The sequence below is a fragment of the Protopterus annectens genome, chromosome 5.part1, assembly GCF_019279795.1.
Source record: "Protopterus annectens isolate FY-2018-M chromosome 5.part1, PAN1.0, whole genome shotgun sequence".
Lineage (NCBI taxonomy): Eukaryota > Metazoa > Chordata > Ceratodontiformes > Protopteridae > Protopterus > Protopterus annectens.
In genome coordinates this window covers 695,539,627-695,561,219 of record NC_056736.1, presented here as the reverse complement: position 1 = coordinate 695,561,219, position 21,593 = coordinate 695,539,627, and the positions used below count along the sequence as shown (strand labels likewise).

At 37.9% G+C, this 21,593-nt stretch overlaps 1 protein-coding gene across 1 annotated transcript in view; it reads left to right on the top strand.

Moving 5' to 3' along the window:
* TRPC4 (transient receptor potential cation channel subfamily C member 4) overlaps positions 1-21,593 on the top strand; it is a 1,584,344-nt gene that overhangs the window by 1,135,961 nt on the left and 426,790 nt on the right. The window lies entirely within an intron of this gene.

Sequence of the window (21,593 nt, the reverse complement as noted above, 5' to 3'; positions counted from 1 at the left end):
CAGAGCACATAGGGAAAGCCTGTGATTTTCAGCTATACCGGAGAAGCTGGAAGGAAGAGACTGCATTCATTTTATGAAAGCACAAATAAGCAACTGGAAAAAGGTGACTTGGAACACATTTTTTGGGTGTGCAATCAGTTGGTAATCTTTAGGGGGTCTCTGCAGTCCACTCTGTCAGAGTTGCTGGGTGAGTAGATTGGATTGACTTGGGAGATGTTTTTCTGAGTTATGATACAGAATCAGAATTGCCTAGACATACTAAAGCCTTGCTGAGTCTAATTATGGTGGCTGCCAAAAAAGCAATTACTAGAAAATGGAACTCAAACTCTAGACCAACATTACTAGAAGTAGTGAATATAGTAACATAAATAAAACAAATGGAACTGGGAACTTTAGAAAAGGGAGGGAGCAAACTACATAAGAAAAAATGGGAATTGTGGGAACAATATATGCAGAGAAGGAACAAGGTTTAAGAGGCAGGATTTGAATGAGCTATATAATGTTTATCTGACAATGACTGGATAGATTATACGTGATGTATAATATTTGCAACTACAGTTGTTTCAAGGGTTTCTGTGATGTATACTGTTTGCGACTAAAGTGATGTCATGTTTTTTTTCATTTGTATAAATGTACAATTGCCTATGTCATGTGTGAAAATTTAATAAAGATGTTTGTTGGAAAAAAAATAAGCAACTGGACTGGTATTCCACAGCAGGAGCTGTTAGCTGAAAGGGCACATTGTGTGCATGCTTCAAACATGGCTATGAGAAAGCAACCCAGACCTTTAATAGTAAAAATGCAATCCTTCTAGCAAAAGGAGTTGATTCTGACAAAACTGTGGCAAAAGGTCAAAATACTAAAAGTTCAAGACAGCAGAGTGTTTGTGGAAAATGTTTACTCATTGTACACCAGGCAGAAGAGGAGCAAATTCATTCCACTGTTTAAAGAATGTTAAGATGCAGGTATGAGATTCAAACTGCTGTACCCAGCTGTCTTCAAGCTACTCTTCCCTGGAGGGACAAAATAATTTTTTGATTAAGTACAAGCTAAGGAGGAAATACAAAAGTTTGTCCAACAAAATGTGAGCTGTGAAACAGAAGGAGATTCTACTTCTTGTTCTTCTGGTAATAAAGACCCCAGATAGACCATACTTGTGAAACTTTTTCTACTGGTTCAATGGAAGATGTTGGAGAGAAGGAAGGGAGCCCAAGAGTTGACTAGAAGAATAAAGAGTACATTGGAAATGAAGCACAAGCAGGATTTGGGAGATGGAGATGAAAAGTAATAAAGCAAGTAACTTAATGTGGGATTAGAGTGCAATAATTCTCATTGTGAAATATGACAGAACATGAAAATCTGGAAATATTGGACTTTTTCAGAATTTCTTGGACTTGTGGGGGATTTTAAACTATATGCACTACTTCGTGTCATTACTGTTCAGAAAATGCTTTGGGGAGGGGAACAGAGGAGAGAAATTTAATTTTAAGTAAAGAAAACATTTTTTCCTAATAGTACTATTTTTGTGGTGTATGGTTTTTTTTTGCTTGCTACAAAGTAAAGTTTGTTTAAAAATATTTTTAAGTGTAACAGGAATTGTAAATCAGTACTGCTGTTCTTTTTTCCCTTTTTTTCTCCCTTCTTTCTTTCTTCTTTTTCAGTTATAAGAAATGTAGGCACTGCAATGTAAAAAAAATCCTGGTTAAAAGAGCATGACAAAAGAAAAATTAATGTGCTTTTTCCTCATTTTTCTATGGTGGAATGACTTGATTAAGGACCTTAAATTGATTTAGTAACAAATTTTAAGAGACAAGTAAATGGAAAAGAATATTGAATATTATGAGGCTTTTCTCTATCAAATGAATGTATGCCTAGCAGCAATTCTGTATCTGGCCCTCATGCCTCCATGGAAACCATCTGATAATGAGAAATGGACTTTCTGCTTCTCATGTCTCCATGGAGACAATCTGATAAAGAGACATTGGTTACAGACTGATGGACAGTGATTGGTTGGGAGGAAAAAAGAAAAGAAAAACTGGCTAGGAGATAATCATGTCTGAAAGCATTTAGGGATCTTCCCAGCTGGGACAGCTATAAAGATAAGAAAAAAACAGCACTTAGTAGAAGCACAGGCTGAACCATGTGTCTTGGCAAGGATAACCTTTCTTTTAGGTGAAATCAAGTCTGTAAATATGGCTGTCAGGAGGGTAAAATTTCAGTAGTTGAAGATGTACATATTTTTGTGTGCTAGTATTAAATTAATAGGCTTTAGGGATGTAGGGGGTTTGTTTGTTTGTATTTTATTTTACTGCATTCAACATAACAAAAAGTTTTGTAAACTGTGCACATAGGCTCAAATGGATATGACAAGAAATAACTATATAAAAGTTCAACCTGCCAAACAATGTATACATGTAACACAAAAACCGGATCTAGACATTTAACAAAACAGGTGTTATATATAAAAAGTAGGAATAATAACCTTTTAATACAATGATGCTTTCTGTAATGTCTTTAAACGTCAATGGTTTCACAGATAAACACAAAAAATAAAAAACAGTGAACTATGTTAAAAAATGTAGAGTGTAAATACTTATGTTGCAGAAGACACACTTGGAAAGAACTGAACATGTGAATTTGAAAAAGAAAGGTTTTCAGGATGGTTATTCAGTGGAATATCTGGGACAAAGGAAAAGAGAAGTACTTATATCAATTGCAAGAGGAGGTCCAAAAGTCATAGAAGAGAATAAAAATATAATAATTGCAGATTTGTAATGCTAAGGAGCTACTGACAAGGGAGGGTGATTACACTGGCATGTATTTATACTCCACCTGTCTGGGGGGCCCAAAAGGCAAAATATAACAAAGGAAGGTAGATTTTTGAAGAAATTTATGAAAATATTTGGCATGGAAGATGTGAATTCAGTAATAGGAGTTCAGAGTGAATTTACATATTACTCCACAAGATGTAAAAATTGGGCTAGGCTAGACAGAATTTACATTTCACAGGAACATGTGCATTTAAATGAATGTCTTGATATGCACCCAATAACTATTTCAAATTATGTATCAACAATTACTAAAATAAAAACAAATGATAATGAAATAAAAATGAGACACTGGCACTTTCCAACCTATCTGTTGAAAAGAGAAGAATTTAAGGAATGGGTAGTAGAGATTATTCAGGAGCTATTGTAGAGGATAGAAATTGCTTCTAAAATATAGGAAAGGAGTGGGATAAAATTAATGTGCAGTTTGACAATAGGGCAGAAATAAAAGAACAGGAGCTACTGTTAAGGAGTAACAAGAATTATTTAGAGAAACTGACAAATGTTAAAGTACTGCTGAGTAGGGGGGAATTCTCAAAGAACAAGAAGAGGATTAACTTCAGAATGCTAAGCAGAAAATAAGGGATTCCCTCAATAACATACACAAGTTTAGAAAGATTGCTGTAAAGCAACAGCTTTTTGATAATACTAGAGAACAAAAACTTTTAGCACAACGACTTAGGCAACAGAATGTAGAAAGGGTTGTTGCCAAACTTAGGGAGCCTATAACAAGAAAGGTAACAAAAGATCCTGTAGAGATATTAAAAATATTTTGGAAATTCTATGAAAGTTTGTATAAAGTAGAGAAATATGAAAATCAAGAAAAGATACAAATGGAAATGTTTATGGAAGAATTACATATGCCAAAGTTAGAGGTAGATGCGGCACAATTACTAACAGTACAGACAGGAGGATATGAGATAAAATTGTGATTTAGAACCGATCTACAGGAAAGTCCCCAGGAATAGATGGTATTCCTGTGGAAGCTTGGAAGGTAGGAGGGAAAAAGACTGATACAGATCTGGAAGGTTTTGTTAAACAGTATTTTATGAGGAGGAGAAGTACCAACATCCTGGAAGAAAGCTGTGGTAACGGTAATACCTAAAGAGGGTAAATATCCATTAGATCCAGCTTCATAGAGGCCCATTTCAATACTTAACAATGGTTATAAAGAATAAAACAAAACCAAACAGCACTCCAAAGGATAAATGTCTCATTGAATGAAGAGAAGCTTAAATAAAATAATCCAATAGTTTATGCAAAGAAGCAAACGCATAGAAGGACCATAAAAGTAAACTTCAAGCGCATTTATTAAAGCGAGCCAAGTGTACAGGAACAGGTAAGTGCTTTCACAATTAGCTTCATCAGACCAAAATATTCCACATCCCATAGCCAAGTTTAAATACAACAACACAGCCAATCAAACTGCATGATGAAAATCACATGATAAAACAAATCACATGATAAATAAATCACATGATTAAAAAGGATTGGGTTGTACTTTAAGCACATATTAAGTACAATGTAAAACATGAGTTTATAACTAATTTTCACCATGAAAGTAAATACACAAATAAAAACCAAAATTCTATGACAAAAAAAATATATAGACACACACACACACACACACACACACACACACACACACACAGGTATATGTATAAAAGATCACAAAACATTATTTATTTTTTATTTATTTATTATTTATTACAGTTTGATGACTGGGATAGCCCAATGAGCCTGGAAGAGCCCGTTTTCAGTGGAAGCCCGGGGAGAAAAGCTCCACAGGATAAGACAATTTTACAATAGTTATAAAAGTAAATAAAGTAGTAGAACAGTGAAAAATGCAGAGATAATATACAACTTGTTAAAAAAAGTCATAACATTTCTAATCCTAGGTAATGATTTACAAAAGTGAGATTCATGTAGTCTCAACATATTAGAAGTACAGGCATTTCAGATGAAAAAAAAAACATGTAAGTAAACATTTATGTACAGATAAAAAAACACGATTTTGTATTAATTTTTTAAAATTAATTAATTAATTAATAATTAATTAATTAATTAATTAATTAATTAATTGTTTTTTTTAATTAAGTTAACATTAAATTAAAAAGTCATTGCACTTTTAAATGCCTAGATTTCAATACAGGTTTAAGGGAGGCTTTTTCATTTAAGTCTTCCCCCCTGTCTGCCCTAAGTCGAATGATCCGTCTCCCTTCTTTACTCTCAGTGCAGTTCCTGATATCACCTTCTTGTATACTAGGAAAGATACGGTCAATGACCAAAAAAGGTATGACTAACCCCTTCTTGCATAACATGCTTAGATAGGGCATTGTTGCTAGAACCTATGCTTATGTTTTCAGAGATGTTCCCTAATCCTGTCTTTGAACATCCTATCAGGTTTACCCACATAATAGGAGGAACACACTATACAATAAGCAAGGTAAACCACATGCTGGGTAAGGCAGTTAGCAGGCACCTTAAAGACATACTTGCAACCTGTATCCAGGTGAGTAAAGAAACCACTATTATCAATGTTATTGCAATAATTACACATACCACATGGCCTAGTACAAAAATCCTTATTAACCATTGGCAAGAAAGTATCATTAGGTTTATACAGAATTCTTTTCAAATTTATTTTATTTTTAAACAAAAATGTAGGTGTGTCTCCTATAATCCCTCTGACAACTGAATCTGTAGTGAGGATGTCCCAGTGCTTCCTGACTATGTCCATGATGGAATTAATGTCAGTGGTATAATACAAGGGTACCTTTACCTTATTTACAAGCTCATTGGCCTTACTATCATCTGCAATCCGGGTCTATATTAGAAGCTTGAAGGTGTGCTTACCTGAATACGTAAACACCGACATGTCTTCATTGAACTGCAAAAACATCGATCGTCCTGAAGCGCAAAATCCAAAACGTTGAATCGTCATGGTTGGGCCTTCTGCAGTATAGCTCCATAAGGTAAGTGTGCGATAGTTACGGACCTTTGGGTTAGGGTGCGGGTTAAGGTAAGTGCATAACGGTAATGTATGTGAGATTTAGTGTAGGGTTAGAAGTAGGGTTTTGTTAAATGTATGTGTGTGGATTATTTAATTTGTTTGGGTATAGCTTCTTAAGGTAAGTGTGCGATAGTTACGGACCCTAGGGTTAGGGTGCGGGTTAAGGTAAGTGCATACATGGTGGTATATGCAAGATTTAGTGTAGGGTTAGAAGTAGGGTTTACTTTAGGATTAGAAGTAGTGTTTTGGTTAGTGTATGTATGTGGTTTATTTAGTTGGTTTGGGTAGGTAGTATGTAGCGGGCAGTGGGGTGGGACAACTATGACAGTTCGAGTTTTTGAATTTCGCAGTTTAGGGCATTCGGTGTATTTGCGGAATATGTGTCGGTGTTTTAGTATTCGGTGACTAGGGCGTTCGCACTTATAACATACACCCCTGCAATCCCACCACCATTGGAAAAATTTGGATGGGCCCTACTTCTACGCTGATCTGGTATCTCATTCAAAATGTTGTTAACTTCCCCAGGGTGGTATCCCCTGGCTAAAAGCCTAGCTTTCAAGTTAACTAACTCAGAGTGAAAGCCATCATCAGAGGCATTCAATCTAGACACTCTCATACCTTGTCCTTTTACCACATTATTAAAGACAAATTGAGGGTACATGCTACATCTATGAAGTAAAGTATTTCTGTAGCATGGTTTCCTATGAACACCAGTACTGACCATCCCATTATCCAGCCTTTGTACAAATACATCTAGATAGGCTATCAAAATGGGAGAAAAGGACATGGTAAATTTCAAATAGTTTGTGGCTCCATTAATCTGTTCATAGTAGGTTACCAACTGGTCCTTACTCCCTGTACAAATAAGAAACAAATCATCCACAAAGCGATGATAGAAAGCAGCAAACATAGAGAACAACTCATTGGTAATTAAGTGGACCTCCTCCCACATGGCCATAAACATGTTGGCATAGAATCGTTATTCACAGTTATTCCTAACATGGTTGGCATTGACTTTGTACTAAGATATCTTAGCACACACAGTGAATATAGTGAGGCTTTCATCAATCTCTTGTGTTTATTTTTGGAGACTGTGCTTGAAAAGAATATTTTTATTTTTGAATGTGACATATTTCTACAAAAGGATGGCGTAGCTATGGGCACTTCATTTTTACTGTTATGATCATTCTATGTGTTTGCTTCATTGTATACGCTGCTGGATTATTTTAAATATTATAAAGAGCTCATGTCTATAATGGCTAAAAGAATGGCAAAAGTAATGCCAAAATTGATAGATATGGATCAATGCGGTTCTGTGGAGGGGAGGCAAACATTTGACAACATCAGCAGAACACTGAAGATCCAGAGGGAAGCAGATTGTAAGAAAATACCATTGTTGTTGGTGGGTCTTTATGCAGAGAAAGGATTTGACAGAGTAGGCTGGGACTTTATGAGCAGGGCAATTGAAGCATTTGCATTTCCTGAGAAAAATTATAAGGCTGATTAGGAGGATATATGGGGGCTCAGAGGGAAAATTTAAGCAGGTGGGGGTCCTCTGTCATAATTTTTGCTTGAGCAGAGGAACCAGGCAGGGTTGTCCTCTGTGCCATTTGTTATTTGCATTATATTAGAGACTCAGAAATTCAAGGATATAATTGGTATGGTAGTCAAGAAAAGCTGCCTCTATTTGCAGATGATACAATTTTATACCTGACAAAACCAGAAAAAGACATTACAGTGCTGTGGAACATTTTGAGACAGTTTCAAATCTTTTCGGGATACAAAATTAATGAAGCTAAAACTAAGGCAACAGTGGTAAGTTATGTATCTACATATGAACATCCATATTTATGGGGACATGATAAAATTAAGTATTTAGGAGTATGGATTAAAATGATTCTAGTGTGGCAGCTAAGGATATGTGGGAAGAGACTAAAAAGATAATGCAAAAACTGAGAAAATGGAACTTTGTTATATGGATATGGTTAAAATGTTTTTAGTCCCATTAGTCTTATACACAGGTCAGGCTTATTTTTACCAACCAGAGTAGAAGTTGTGGATAGCAATTGATAAAGAGCTGAAGGACTTTATCTGGGAGGGGAAGGCAGCAAGAGTCAAGTGGAATAAGTTGACTCTTCCAGTAGAACAGGACAGATTGGGATTACCATATTTGAAGGGGTATTTCAGAGCTATACAGTTAAGGCTATACATAGCACAAGCAGAAAATTATAATTCAAAATGGAAAAGGATGATGATGAAACGGGGGAAGCTCAAGAAACAAGGAGAGACTGGGATTGTGGATGCAACCCTTTAAGGAGAATAACAATAATCATACAGAATATTACATCTATAAAGTAGCAGAAAGTATCCTAAGAACTTAGCCAACACGGGAATCGAGAAAGGAGATTCTGCCAATAGGGATAACTGTAATTAGGGATACAGACAATAGGCAAGCAGGGGCTGGAATTTATTGGAGAAAACTGGCAAAGGATCCAAGGTATTGGGAGCAAATAACTAGAGATTGAAAGATGATAGAATGAGAAGATACCACGTATTTATTTGGACAGCCGGTTACAGATTGTCTTCCCTATCAAGGATTCATATCAAAGTACAGGCAAACAGAAAGAAATAGAGGCTCCTAAATGAAAGACCATCACTGGTAGAGTTTTTGGTAAAATTTAGAACAGAAGCTGACATTAAAAAAGGAATAATTAGTAGAGCATATAAACTATTACATGATAACTATAAGAATCAATCAAAGGAGATTAGAAAGGATTGAGAAGAGAGATTGGATAAGCAATTCACAAAGAAACAATGGGAGGATATATCTATGTCTCCCAAATATGCAAAAAAATCTAGAAGATTTAGAATTTTTACTTGGAAATGTTTACATAGATATTTTTATATCTCAAGTAGACTCTGGAGAATTTTTTCCTCGGTAGACAACAAATGTTGGAAGTGTGTCAGGGAAGAAAGAGGTAATTGGGAACATATTTTCTAGGAGTGCTGTGAGTTGGTGGAGTTTAAAGATTCCCTGCTGGATGTACAGTCAGAGATGCTCAGTGGACAGATTGGTGTGACAAGGGAGATGATTTTTCTGAACTATAATACATAATTGGTACTGCCTATACCCTATGTTAAAACAGTTAACAGGCCACCTTAGTCAACAACATATGAGGAATCTAGCCCTCTGAGAATTAAACTCAAATTATGGGACATCTCCTAGAGTAAATTCAGAAATATACGTGAACAGTCTTCCTTTAGGACTCATATCCACACTTACATGAAATTAATTAAGTTTAAACGTATCTCTGAAATTAGTTAAGTTTAAATGCATCTCTATGAACTAGAAACTACTATTCATATAAAGTACGCTATTGATTATTCTGATACTGTAGAGAGGCTAAAGACAATTTTTATTTATTTATAGATACTTACAGAGATAGCTTATGTAATGCTGCAGTATGTATTTTGCTATGCTGCTGTTTACATCTCAATCACAAATATAAGAAGTATACATTACACTGCAATAAATGTATTAAGTTTATATTTCTGAATATGTATACATAGTTTTCATTAACACACTGCACTAAGACTGCATTCAATCTGCAGGCAAGAAATGATCTTTAATAAAACTCCAAATGCACTAAAGCTATTAACATGGTGGTGTGTGTTTCATTTATAATTGATGTCATATTGGTATTTACTCTGAATGACCCCCCCCTTAATTAATTCTACACTGTTATTTATTCTACACATTCAAATCTACTCTATACTTTGCTTGTAGAAGTAGACACTGTAAAGTTATGTTTTGCTTTGTCCTTCAGTCAGGGTTAAAAAGTATTTTGTGTCTCTCCCACCCACCTGGCCAGTAGACAAATGACAAATAAAGACTGACAAGTTCCTGGCCAATAGACACACAACAAATATTTATTTATTTATTTTACATTTGTTGACCGGGATAGTCCAACTGGATACATGTCCATTTTCAGTGGAGGCCAGGGGAGAAAAGCTCCAAGATAATAATACACATCGAACATTTAGTAAATACTAGTTTCAAGCAGATTACAGACATAAGCAATATCAACATTTAGCACACATAGTACTTATTATAAAACACTTTACAAAACATAACATTATTTTCAAAGTTAAATATACATAACATTACATTCAGGTTTAAGACACACTGAGCAGCAGTTATACAATTGAGTAACCCAAAATCACACAAAACCACAAAACAAAAACTCCAATGCGCAGTCCAGTATCAATAAAGGCTTTCTTCCGTAGTAGAAATGTAATTCCTTCAATAATCCACCGCAGTTCAGCAAAAATTACAAATTTTAATGAAAAAACAATAAAGGACAGTAAAAAGCAACCAGATTGAGCGCTTTCATCTCCTCCACGGAGACTTCATCAGAATCTACATTTTTCCACTCACCCTCAGTTTAAATAATGGTTCCAATTGTTTAATTAGTTAATTAGATTTGAAATCCTATAGGCTGGCCATAAATTAATACAAATTTTAACTCTTTCTTGCATGAAACCTTTCCAAAAAAGAGGTTGTTAAAAAAGTTATAGAAAGATACATTGTTTAAAACTCATCCAAAACAGTACAATAGGAAAAACAGGACTTCCATCAGAAACTTGTTTTGTTAAAAAACAGTAGAAAAAATGTTGTACACGATCTTGTAAATGAGATATGTCAACCTTAAATAGGTATAAAGTTTGTAATACGTATAAAATACTGAGCTAAAGGTTCATTGTTGTTCCATTAAGTGTTCATATTAAAAAAATCTTATTACAAAATTCTTATTAAAAATGTTATTATACAAGTTCATTTTAAAAAATAAAAAATGATGTAGTATATAAATATTCTAATAAAATATATTGTAAATACATATATTATACCATAAAATAGAATAGCATGAGGTAAAATGAAATAAAATGTTATGTAAGATAAAATAAAATAAAATGTTGTGTAAGATAAAATGGTGACCTTAGTGGTGCCTCTTGGGGTCCTCTGACAAGATCTTGAGTGCAGGGTTGATGGATATGTGGTCATTTAATCCATTATTCCCACATGCATCCAGTCTTAACTGCCAGATCATTTCCCTAAATTCAATTTTAGTTTCCCAGTCCCCTCCTCTCTCGTGCTTACCCACTTCTTCCATGATCCAAAATTTAAAATCAGCCTCCTTATATGTTCTGGTGTGTCTAAAGAGTGCATTTGTGTCATTCATCTTAGTAATGTCTCTATTATGTTCATATATGCGGGCCCTTAAATTACGTTCGGTTTTTCCAATATAATATTTCCAACACTTCTTACAATAACACAAATACACCACCCCCTTTGTGTAACAACTATAATATTTATTTCCCATCAACCACCTATTTAGGGTGGGGGGGTCAAGATCTTTAGCCCCTGCTATAAATGAACATTGTGCACATCTACCACATTTGAATGTGCCATATTTAGTGCATGTTCCCCCTTTCACTTTTGTGTTGTTTTACATGTTATGTAATTTTGTTTTTGGGATAGGCAATGAATGAATGAATGAATGAAAAACATCCTCAGGCTAGCCCCCCCCCCCCACCAGAAGGTAATATTTTTATTTTATTTATTTTAAATTTGTTGACTGGGATAGCCCGACTGGATACATGTCCATTTTCAGCGGAGGCCCAGGGAGAAAAGCTCCAAGATAATAATACACACTGAACATTTAGTAAATGCTAGTTTCAAGCAGATTGCAGTCATAAGCAATACCAGCATTTAGCACATATAGTACTTATTATAAAACAATTTACAAAACATACATAACATTACATTCAGGTTAAAGACACACTGAGCAGCAGTCATACAATTGACCCTTCCTGAAATGGAGTGGTAGAAAAAAGTTAGAAGTAGTTGAAGGTAAAGCACCTAAGAAATAGAGAGGCCACTAGTCAGGGTTAGTGCAAGGACATAACCAATAAGTTTTGAAGTATTTCTTGAGTTTGTTTTTGAATTGAGTTAGTGAAGGTTCTAGGGTCAGGTCAGCTGGGAGTCTGTTCCGTATTTTTCCAACAGAGTTGGAAACAGAGAGTCCCCAGCTGAGTAGTTGGATTTGTATGTTTGAACTAGGAGTCTAGTGGATGATCGCAGTGGCCAGGTGCTGGTGTAGGGGCTGATAATATTTTTTAATGCAGGTTTATTTTCTGGTTGGTAAAGGACTTTATGTGCCACTATTAGCTGGTTGAACTGCAGTAGGCTTGGCAGCTCAAACTATCCTAGGCGATTTAGGTTGTGACAGTGGTGTGTCCGGTAGGCTGTGCCAGTAGCAAATCTGGCAATGTGGTTATAGCAGGATGATAGTTTATTAAGATATGTTAAGTTTAAGTTGGAGAATAGAAATGAGGCATAGAAAAGAGTTGATAGCAGATGGGAATGGGCAATTGCAGTTCTAGCAAGTGGGGTAAGGAAAGGTTTGATTCTGTAAAGAGAGCCAAGTTTTTTATTAAGGGTTTTGATAGTTTGATTGATATGCACATAAAACTTCAGGTTATTATCAATTATGACACCCAGAAGTTTAGTTTGGGCTTCTGGGGAGATGATAGTACCATTGTTAGCAGTTATGTTGAAGGCCGGCAGGGGGGTCCTGCATGTGGGGGAGAAGAAGAGCAACTTAGTTTTGTTGGGGTTTAGGATTATATGTTGATTGGAGAGCCAGTTTTCCACTGTATTAAAGGTAATTTGGGTTAATGTGAATAAAGTAGCTGGTAAGGTGTCAGAACAAATCAAGGTGGAGTCATCCGCATATTGAATGCAGGTAGCATCTGGGATGACTGAATGAAGGTCGTTGATAAAGATGGAGAAAAGAAGGGGTCCAAGTATCTAGCCCTGGGGGACTCCTAATGTGATGGGTAGGCAAGATGATAGTATGTCCTGCCATGGTGGTAGTAGTGGACTGCCTGTTGCCTGCCCTGCAGGTAGGATTGAAACCATTGGAGTGCATTGTTGTTTAAGGAGAAAGCCTTCAAGGTATTTATAAGCATTTTGTGGTCAACCATGTCAACAGCCTTGGACAGATCTAGAAAGAGTGCTGAGGATAGTTTGTTATTATTGCGATTGTGGTTAATGACATTAGAGAAAGAGAGGAGGGCAGAAGTAGTACTGTGATGTGGCTTAAAGCCATGCTGAAAGTTGAACAACAGCTTGTTCTGTGTGAGGTAGTGCATGACCTGTATGTGTACACACTTCTCCATAATTTTAGCTAGAGCTGACAGAATAGCTATGGGTCTAAAGTTTGACAGTTCAGTGGAACTACCTCCTTTATGGAGAGGTATGACATGAGAGATTTTCCATATAGTGGGTACAGTAGCTTCAGATATGGCTCTGTTGATCAAGATAGAGATGGGGTAGGCTATGGTGTCAGCAGCCTTTTGCAGATAGTCTGCTGGGAGGAAGTCTGCAGCCAGGGTGGTGGGTCTTAGTTTCTTAAGTAGGGCATGAATAAGTTGAGTAGGAACAGGTTGGAAGGTAAAGTATGTTTGGGTACTGGGTGTGGCTACATTAGAATTGAGCCATTGGGAGAGAGTTGGCTGGCTAGAGACTAGATAGTCTCTGTGACAAAGCTGTTGAAGTTATTAGCAATGTCTACTGGGGATTTTTGCTGGGAAGCTGAGGGGGGTGGAGTGGCGGTTTGGCATGGGTGGAGTAGTTTGTTTATTCCTGCCCAGAACTTTGAGGTTTGTTTTGGTGTTTTTGCAGTAGATGGTAGTAGTGGTTCTTTTTGTCTAAGGTTATGGATTTTTTTGTGTCATTCCTTAGCTGTCTGAATCTTAGTTGATGAAGTGTGGCTTTTGTTTTTCGGTAGGTGGCCCATGCTTTGTTTCTGAGTGAAATGTTGGTTTTGGTATCTTTAGAAAGCCATAGTGCAATATTGACTTTGGTTCTAATAGAAAGGCTGGGAGCATGGGAGTTAAGAATAGCAAGGAATTTGGTGTTAAAGTATGCTACTGCTTCATCTAGGGGGAAGACTTTAGTACTGACCAGTTGCATGCCTTAAGTTCATTTTGAAACTTGGTGAGAATGAAATTCTTGTTGTTTCTTAATGTTCTATAGGTGGGTTGGTAGGAGCAGTCTACTATGAGCTTGATTACATAGGTGAGACAGTGGTCACTTAGGTCATCAGGCAAAGTGCCTGATTTATAGGATTGAAGATGGGTATTGACGAGTATCCAATCTAGGGTACTTTCCTTGTTATTGGGTTTTCTTGTCCTGGTGGGGGAGGTTATGATTTGAGTAAATCCACAGAGGTTTATGTGGGTTGTGGGGGTTTCACAAGAGCAAGTGTTCCAGTCAATGTTGAAATCCCCAAGAACAATTGTTTCTTGGGGGTGGTCATTGGATAACCAATATAAGAAGTCTTCTAAGGTTTCTGTGTTCCTCCCTGGGAAAATGTAGACACAGACAATGTTTACATTTTTGTTTTTGTTAATTTGTAGTTTTGAGATAAGAATTTCAGCATTATTGAACTGGGGTGGTTGCTGGGTGTCTATGCTGACAGATAGGGTAGACTTGTAAAGTATGGCTACCCCACCACCCTTTGTGGTGGTACGGACTACTCAAAACATACTATACCCTGGTGGCAGAATCTCATGGTCCTTGGTAGCAGGCTTCAGCCGCATTTCTGTTAGGCATAATATATCTGGGGAATCAACAGCTAAGAGGACTGACAAGTGCTTAGAGCCCCACCTGCTTATGACTTAAGTACCCAACGTGCAGGGAACACAACTCCTTCACAATGATCATACTCTGAAGGAAGCCCCTTTGTTCTGGGCTGAAAAGGGACCAAATAATAAGTACTGGTATAGGATCTAAGGACCAGTACAGTGAAGATGGCACTGCTTCCTGGATTTTATCATTTGAAAAAGTAGATGGGTAAGGATCCCAGTATCATGAACAAAACACATTGCCGGTAGTCTTTTAGTATGTATTGTAACTTTTCATTTAGTGCTTTTATTCGTGAAAAGCTGGACATTCAAAGGATCACACAAAATATAAGGCAACTGACTCATAAGGCCATTTACCCCTTGCCGGTGCAAACCTTATACTGTACTTCCCCCTCTGAAGATGGGTAAGTTAAATCTGAAGGATATTAGGGTCTCACATTGTTTAATTTGCATAGTAATAGCTGTAGGTTCAAAATAAGTTACTAGGCATGAACAGTAACATCAGAAACCACTAAGGACTCTAGTCCAACTTCTCAAATGTCCCAGAACATTGTCTGGTTAAGCAATTTTCACATCATCACACAGTAGCAAACAAAGGCTGGGGAAATCAAACCCTGTATCACTGGAAACACCCGACTGCCTTACTGGGGAAATCAAACCCTGTATCACTGGAAACACCTGACTGCCTTACTGGGGAAATCAAACCCTGCATCACTGGAAACACCTGACTGCCTTACTGGGGAAATCAAACCCTGCATCACTGGAAACACCTGACTGCCTTACTGGGGAAATCAAACCCTGAATCACTGGAAACACCTGACTGCCTTACTGGGGAAATCAAACCCTGCATCACTGGAAACACCTGACTGCCTTACTGGGGAAATCAAACCCTGCATCACTGGAAACACCTGACTGCCTTACTGGGGAAATCAAACCCTGTATCACTGGAAACACCTGACTGCCTTACTGGGGAAATCAAACCCTGTATCACTGGAAACACCTGACTGCCTTACTGGGGAAATCAAACCCTGTATCACTGGAAACACCTGACTGCCTTACTGGGAAATCAAACCCTGTATCACTGGAAACACCTGACTGCCTTACTGGGGAAATCAAACCCTGTATCACTGGAAACACCTGACTGCCTTACTGGGGAAATCAAACCCTGTATCACTGGAAACACCTGACTGCCTTACTGGGGAAATCAAACCCTGTATCACTGGAAACACCTCACTGCCTTACTGGGAAATCAAACCCTGTATCACTGGAAACACCTGACTGCCTTACTGGGGAAATCAAACCCTGTATCACTGGAAACACCTCACTGCCTTACTGGGGAAATCAAACCCTGTATCACTGGAAACACCTGACTGCCTTACTGGAGAAATCAAACCCTGTATCACTGAAAACACCTCACTGCCTTACAGGGGAAATCAAACCCTGTATCACTGGAAACACCTCACTGCCTTACTGGGGAAATCAAACCCTGTATCACTGGAAACACCCCACTGCCTTACTGGGGAAATCAAACCCTGTATCACTGGAAACACCTGACTGCCTTACTGGGGAAATCAAACCCTGTATCACTGGAAACACCTCACTGCCTTACTGCGGAAATCAAACCCTGTATCACTGGAAACACCTGACTGCCTTACTGGGGAAATCAAACCCTGTATCACTGGAAACACCTGACTGCCTTACTGGGGAAATCAAACCCTGTATCACTGGAAACACCTGACTGCCTTACTGGGGAAATTAAACCCTGCATCACTGGAAACACCTGACTGCCTTACTGGGGAAATCAAACCCTGTATCACTGGAAACACCTGACTGCCTTACTGGGGAAATCAAACCCTGTATCACTGGAAACACCTGACTGCCTTACTGGGGAAATCAAACCCTGTATCACTGGAAACACTTGACTGCCTTACTGGGGAAATCAAACCCTGTATCACTGGAAACACCTCACTGCCTTACTGGGGAAATCAAACCCTGTATCACTGGAAACACCTCACTGCCTTACTGGGGAAATCAAACCCTGTATCACTGGAAACACCTCACTGCCTTACTGGGGAAATCAAACCCTGTATCACTGGAAACACCTCACTGCCTTACTGGGGAAATCAAACCCTGTATCACTGGAAACACCTCACTGCCTTACTGGGGAAATCAAACCCTGTATCACTGGAAACACCTCACTGCCTTACTGGGGAAATCAAACCTTGTATCACTGGAAACACCTCACTGCCTTACAGGGGAAATCAAACCCTGTATCACTGGAAACACCTCACTGCCTTACTGGGGAAATCAAACCCTGTATCACTGGAAACACCTCACTGCCTTACTGGGGAAATCAAACCCTGTATCACTGGAAACACCCCACTGCCTTACTGGGGAAATCAAACCCTGTATCACTGGAAACACCTGACTGCCTTACTGGGGAAATCAAACCCTGTATCACTGGAAACACCTGACTGCCTTACTGCGGAAATCAAACCCTGTATCACTGGAAACACCTGACTGCCTTACACCTATGTACTGGAAACACCTCACTGCCTTACACCTATGTACTAACTGCCAGACTGCCTGTGCTAACTCCCAGATAGTTAAGTGCAAGAAACACCTCACTGCCTTACACCTATGTACTAACTGCCAGACTGCCTGCGCTAACTCCCAGATAGTTAAGTGCAGGAAACACCTCACCACACCTATGTACTAACTGCCAGACTGCCTGTGCTAACTCCCAGATAGTTAAGTGCAGGAAACACCTCACTGCCTTACACCTATGTACTAACTGCCAGACTGCCTGTGCAAACTCCCAGATAGTTAAGTGCAGGAAACACCTCACTGCCGTACACCTATGTACTAACTGCCAGACTGCCTGTGCTAACTCCCAGATAGTTAAGTGCAGGAAACACCTCACTGCCTTACACCTATGTACTAACTGCCAGACTGCCTGCCCTAACTCCCAGATAGTTAAGTGCAGGAAACACCTCACTGCCTTACACCTATGTACTAACTGCCAGACTGCCCGCGCTAACTCCCAGATACTTAAGTGCATTAAATTAATCAGGCACAAAACTGGCAGCTTGTCCAGTAATAAGACTTGTATAGTTATTTTAAGCTGAACAATTACTTAAGAATAAATATTGGTTATGATGGAAGTAACAGTAGCATATTAAATGTGCATATGTTGCTTTTGCAATATCATGATTTGGAAACACGACTATATTGCAGTTAGATTGCTAATGCAGTGTTAATTTATGTGAAATATGTTAGAATACTGGGCCTGATTCCAAAAGGCTTGCTTACACTGAGAGCGGGTCTTTTGGAATACGACCCTCGTGTAAGCCTGTTTATAGCAAGACCTTACACTGAAGTAAGTCACTTACACTGACAGCAACTCTTTTGGAATCTGTCCCATTGCACTGAATAAACAGGCAATTAAAACTTGACTATATAAATGGGCCAGATTCCAAAAGAGTTGCTGTCAGTGCAAGTAACTTCAGAAAACTGAGTTTTCTATGTTTGTTTAATGGTTTATTACAGCTTCTTCCTAAGAATGAGGATGATAAATCCATACTTTTCCCATGTATTATTTTTTGCAGGTCCTAGCTATCCTAAATAAGATAAGAGACCTTGGGACCCAGGTGGACAGTAGTCTCTCCTTTGATAGTCACATTGCCACAGTAGTTAGGAAGTCCTTCTACCCGGCACACCTCATCATAAAAGGGTTTTCATCCAGGAAAAAAGAGGTCATTGTTCTCCTCTACTCGACACTCATTAGACCCATTATAGAGTACAGCGCCCCTTTTGGAATGTACCTCACCAGACATCTGCAGCAGCTGGAAAGGCGCAGAAGTACCTCACAAAGAGGATTACTGGCCTCAAACAAATGCCTTACACTGACCACCTCAAAAAACTCCAGCTTTACTCCGTAGCATATCGCCTACTCCAAGGTGATCTCTGCCTAACATATAAAGCTATGTCAAACCCAGAGCTTTTATACATGCTACACCTAAAGAAATCCCAATCCCTCCGAGCTACACGCTCTAGGGACCTAAACCTTGTCACCACAATAAACAGGGCACGCTGGAGGGATAGATTCCTGTCCCAGAGACTTCCCATACTCTGGAACAGGCTACCCATCTATGTCAAGCAAAGTTCTTCATTAGCACTCTTCAAGAAAAATCTTGATGAGTGGATGGGAAATAGGAAATACACCCTGGGGATCACTTCTGTGTCTCTGCTCAACAGTGGCACAGGAAAATAACTTTCTTGGGTGGTGTAAGCCAGGGAACTTTGTTGGCTAGGCTTACGTAGGCCCTTGGGCCGATAGCCTAGTATCTACCTGTGAACCTATGAACCTATGTATATATTAAGCTTCTTGTTGATAAATTGTGTCAGATGCAAGAAATATGTAAAGATTAGGCCAGTGATATAATATTTACAAGTACATATATTCTGCTCCATCTTCTTTGATGTATGATATATTTACATTGCTATGTGTTTCCTGTATGAGTGCACAAAACATTAGCATAAGAGCACTTGTTTCTAATTAAGCACTCAAATATTGCTGCATCAGAATGATCTTTTATTTTAATTAGTTTGACTAAATAATGTTTACATGAAATATAGTATCTATTTTATGCTTCTGTGCATTATTTTGCAGTAAGCCTTGGAACTTAAAAAGGATGCCTTATAAATGACATGTGCCTGCTTGTTTCCACATGCAGATTTCACCTTGGTTGGCTCCTTTTTACTATGACAATTGCAGAAGTCTTACCTTCATACCATGAACCACATCTTTAATGTGAGCAAAACAGATTCAGAAATACCTCCTTAATATTTAGAAAAAATAAACCATATACAAAATATTTATAAGCTTAAATAATGTGCTATAGTTTAAAATTGTTATTTACTCTGTTAGGCAAATGTTTTAAGAGAGCGATTTTGGTAGAATATATCTTAAAGGCAGTTGTGATTTGAAGCACACCAGTGTAACTGGCATAGAGCTGGAATATTTTAGTTAGCTGTCTGTCATATGACATCACGACTCAATGGTTCATAAATACATCTGCTGCAATGAATTACCAGTGCATTTTGAATTGACTGACACAATGGTTTAAATGCTAATTTTATTCCCTGAGGAATATCCCTGCTGCTATGCGTTCCTGCTCTGCTATCTTCAGTCAGTATTTTGTAATTACAGAAAACCTCTTTCCAAGAACTGAGAGCTATGAGCTCTACAGAATGAAAGCAGTCACAGTTATAAACAAAATGGAAAGCAAAAAAGAAAGAAAACTAAAACTTAATTTAGACTAGAGGTGGGCAATTATTTTTCCCAAGAGGCCACATGAGAAACTGGGACTGTTTTGGATGGCCGGACCAATAGGCTGAAATCAATTCTGCTCTACATTAATTTTATCTCTTTATAAAAAACAGTAAATTGTATGATTTTGATTAGCTGCTATTGGTAGATGTTACAATTAGGTATGAAAATGTGAAACAGGCACAATACAAACACTAACATTACATGACTATGTATTCAACAGTTAACCTAGTACTGTACTAATCTATGAACCTATTGTGTTTGGATTTAATTTAAAACTTATTTCAAATTTTATAGTAGATACACTGATAGACATTTGCAATACAAAGCAATACAGTCTCACAATGAAAACAGACTTGGCATTAAAACTTCTCTGCCCTTGAAAATCACTTTTATTGAAACAGCATTGAAACTCACATTCAAAGAAAATGCATCTGGCTAATGGCAGATTTTACCTTAAGGGCTGTTTTTCAATCATAGGCCCCTTGCACATTTGTAGGACCATGCATATATGAATACACCTTCTTGATTGTATTAAATTATATTCCCTGTATAATGCAACACCAAGTTAGAGCATGCATTAATTTTGTAGTTTTGAACATTTTTCCAGTAAGCAATGAAACAAAATGTATGAACCAAATGAAAAAAAAGCCCAGTTCTGATCATTTTGTCGGTAAAAGTCTACTCAAACTTATGTCATTACAATCAACCAATATCAGTCAATGCACAATCTCTACACAGGTAAAAGTCATCTGAATAATCCCACATTAATGAGATCTGTAATTAATGACTGAAGCATCCACCACCTTTAAAGTACAACACAGTATGGTATAAGCAATCCATCTACATGCTCTGGGAGTAGAACCCCACACCCTTCTACATCAGAAAGCAAGTATACTACCTGTTGTGCTACCAGCAACACTTTTAAATACTTTAGCACAATAGTGATTATCATTTGCTAAACAATAGTGGCACATTGTAAAAAGACTTGGCATAAGCAGCACTAAACTTCCCTTCCCCTGAAGCTCTTAGCCCCTTGTAAAATCCATTTGACACTCAACTATATCGCTCAACTTTGTAATACAAGAAATCTGGAAAAAGCCAAATGTTATGGGGGAGACAAGGCTCAGAACCAGGGACACATTTTAAATATTGCTTGTACATAATCTTAGAAAGTTGCTAGAAAAAAAGGTTTTGTGTAATTGTAAACCCCTGAAGTGCATTTTCTGAAAGATGATCACAAGCTTTTCTTTTGTCTCCCAATTTTGTTTGCTTGTTAAAACAGGGTCTCTACCCATCCCCAAAACGCTCTTGTTTCTTGTGGCTAATGTATAGAGTTTGAGCCTGATCCCTTATTTCTGGCATTTTACATACACACACACACACACACACACACACACACACACACACACACACACACACACACACACACACACACATACACACACACGCACTCACACACACACACACACACACACACACACACACACACACACACACACACACACACAAACACACACATATCCTACTTGTTGCAGCGAACAGCTACTTGTTGCAGATGTGATTCTGTGCAGCAGCTAAATTCCCTCCCTTCAGAAGCAGCAGCAGCTAAATTTAATTCAGAAGCAATGGACAAACATTACATTTTGCATGGTATACAGACGCACGTATAGATACAACAAACGAATATTAAATTCCATGAAGTAGG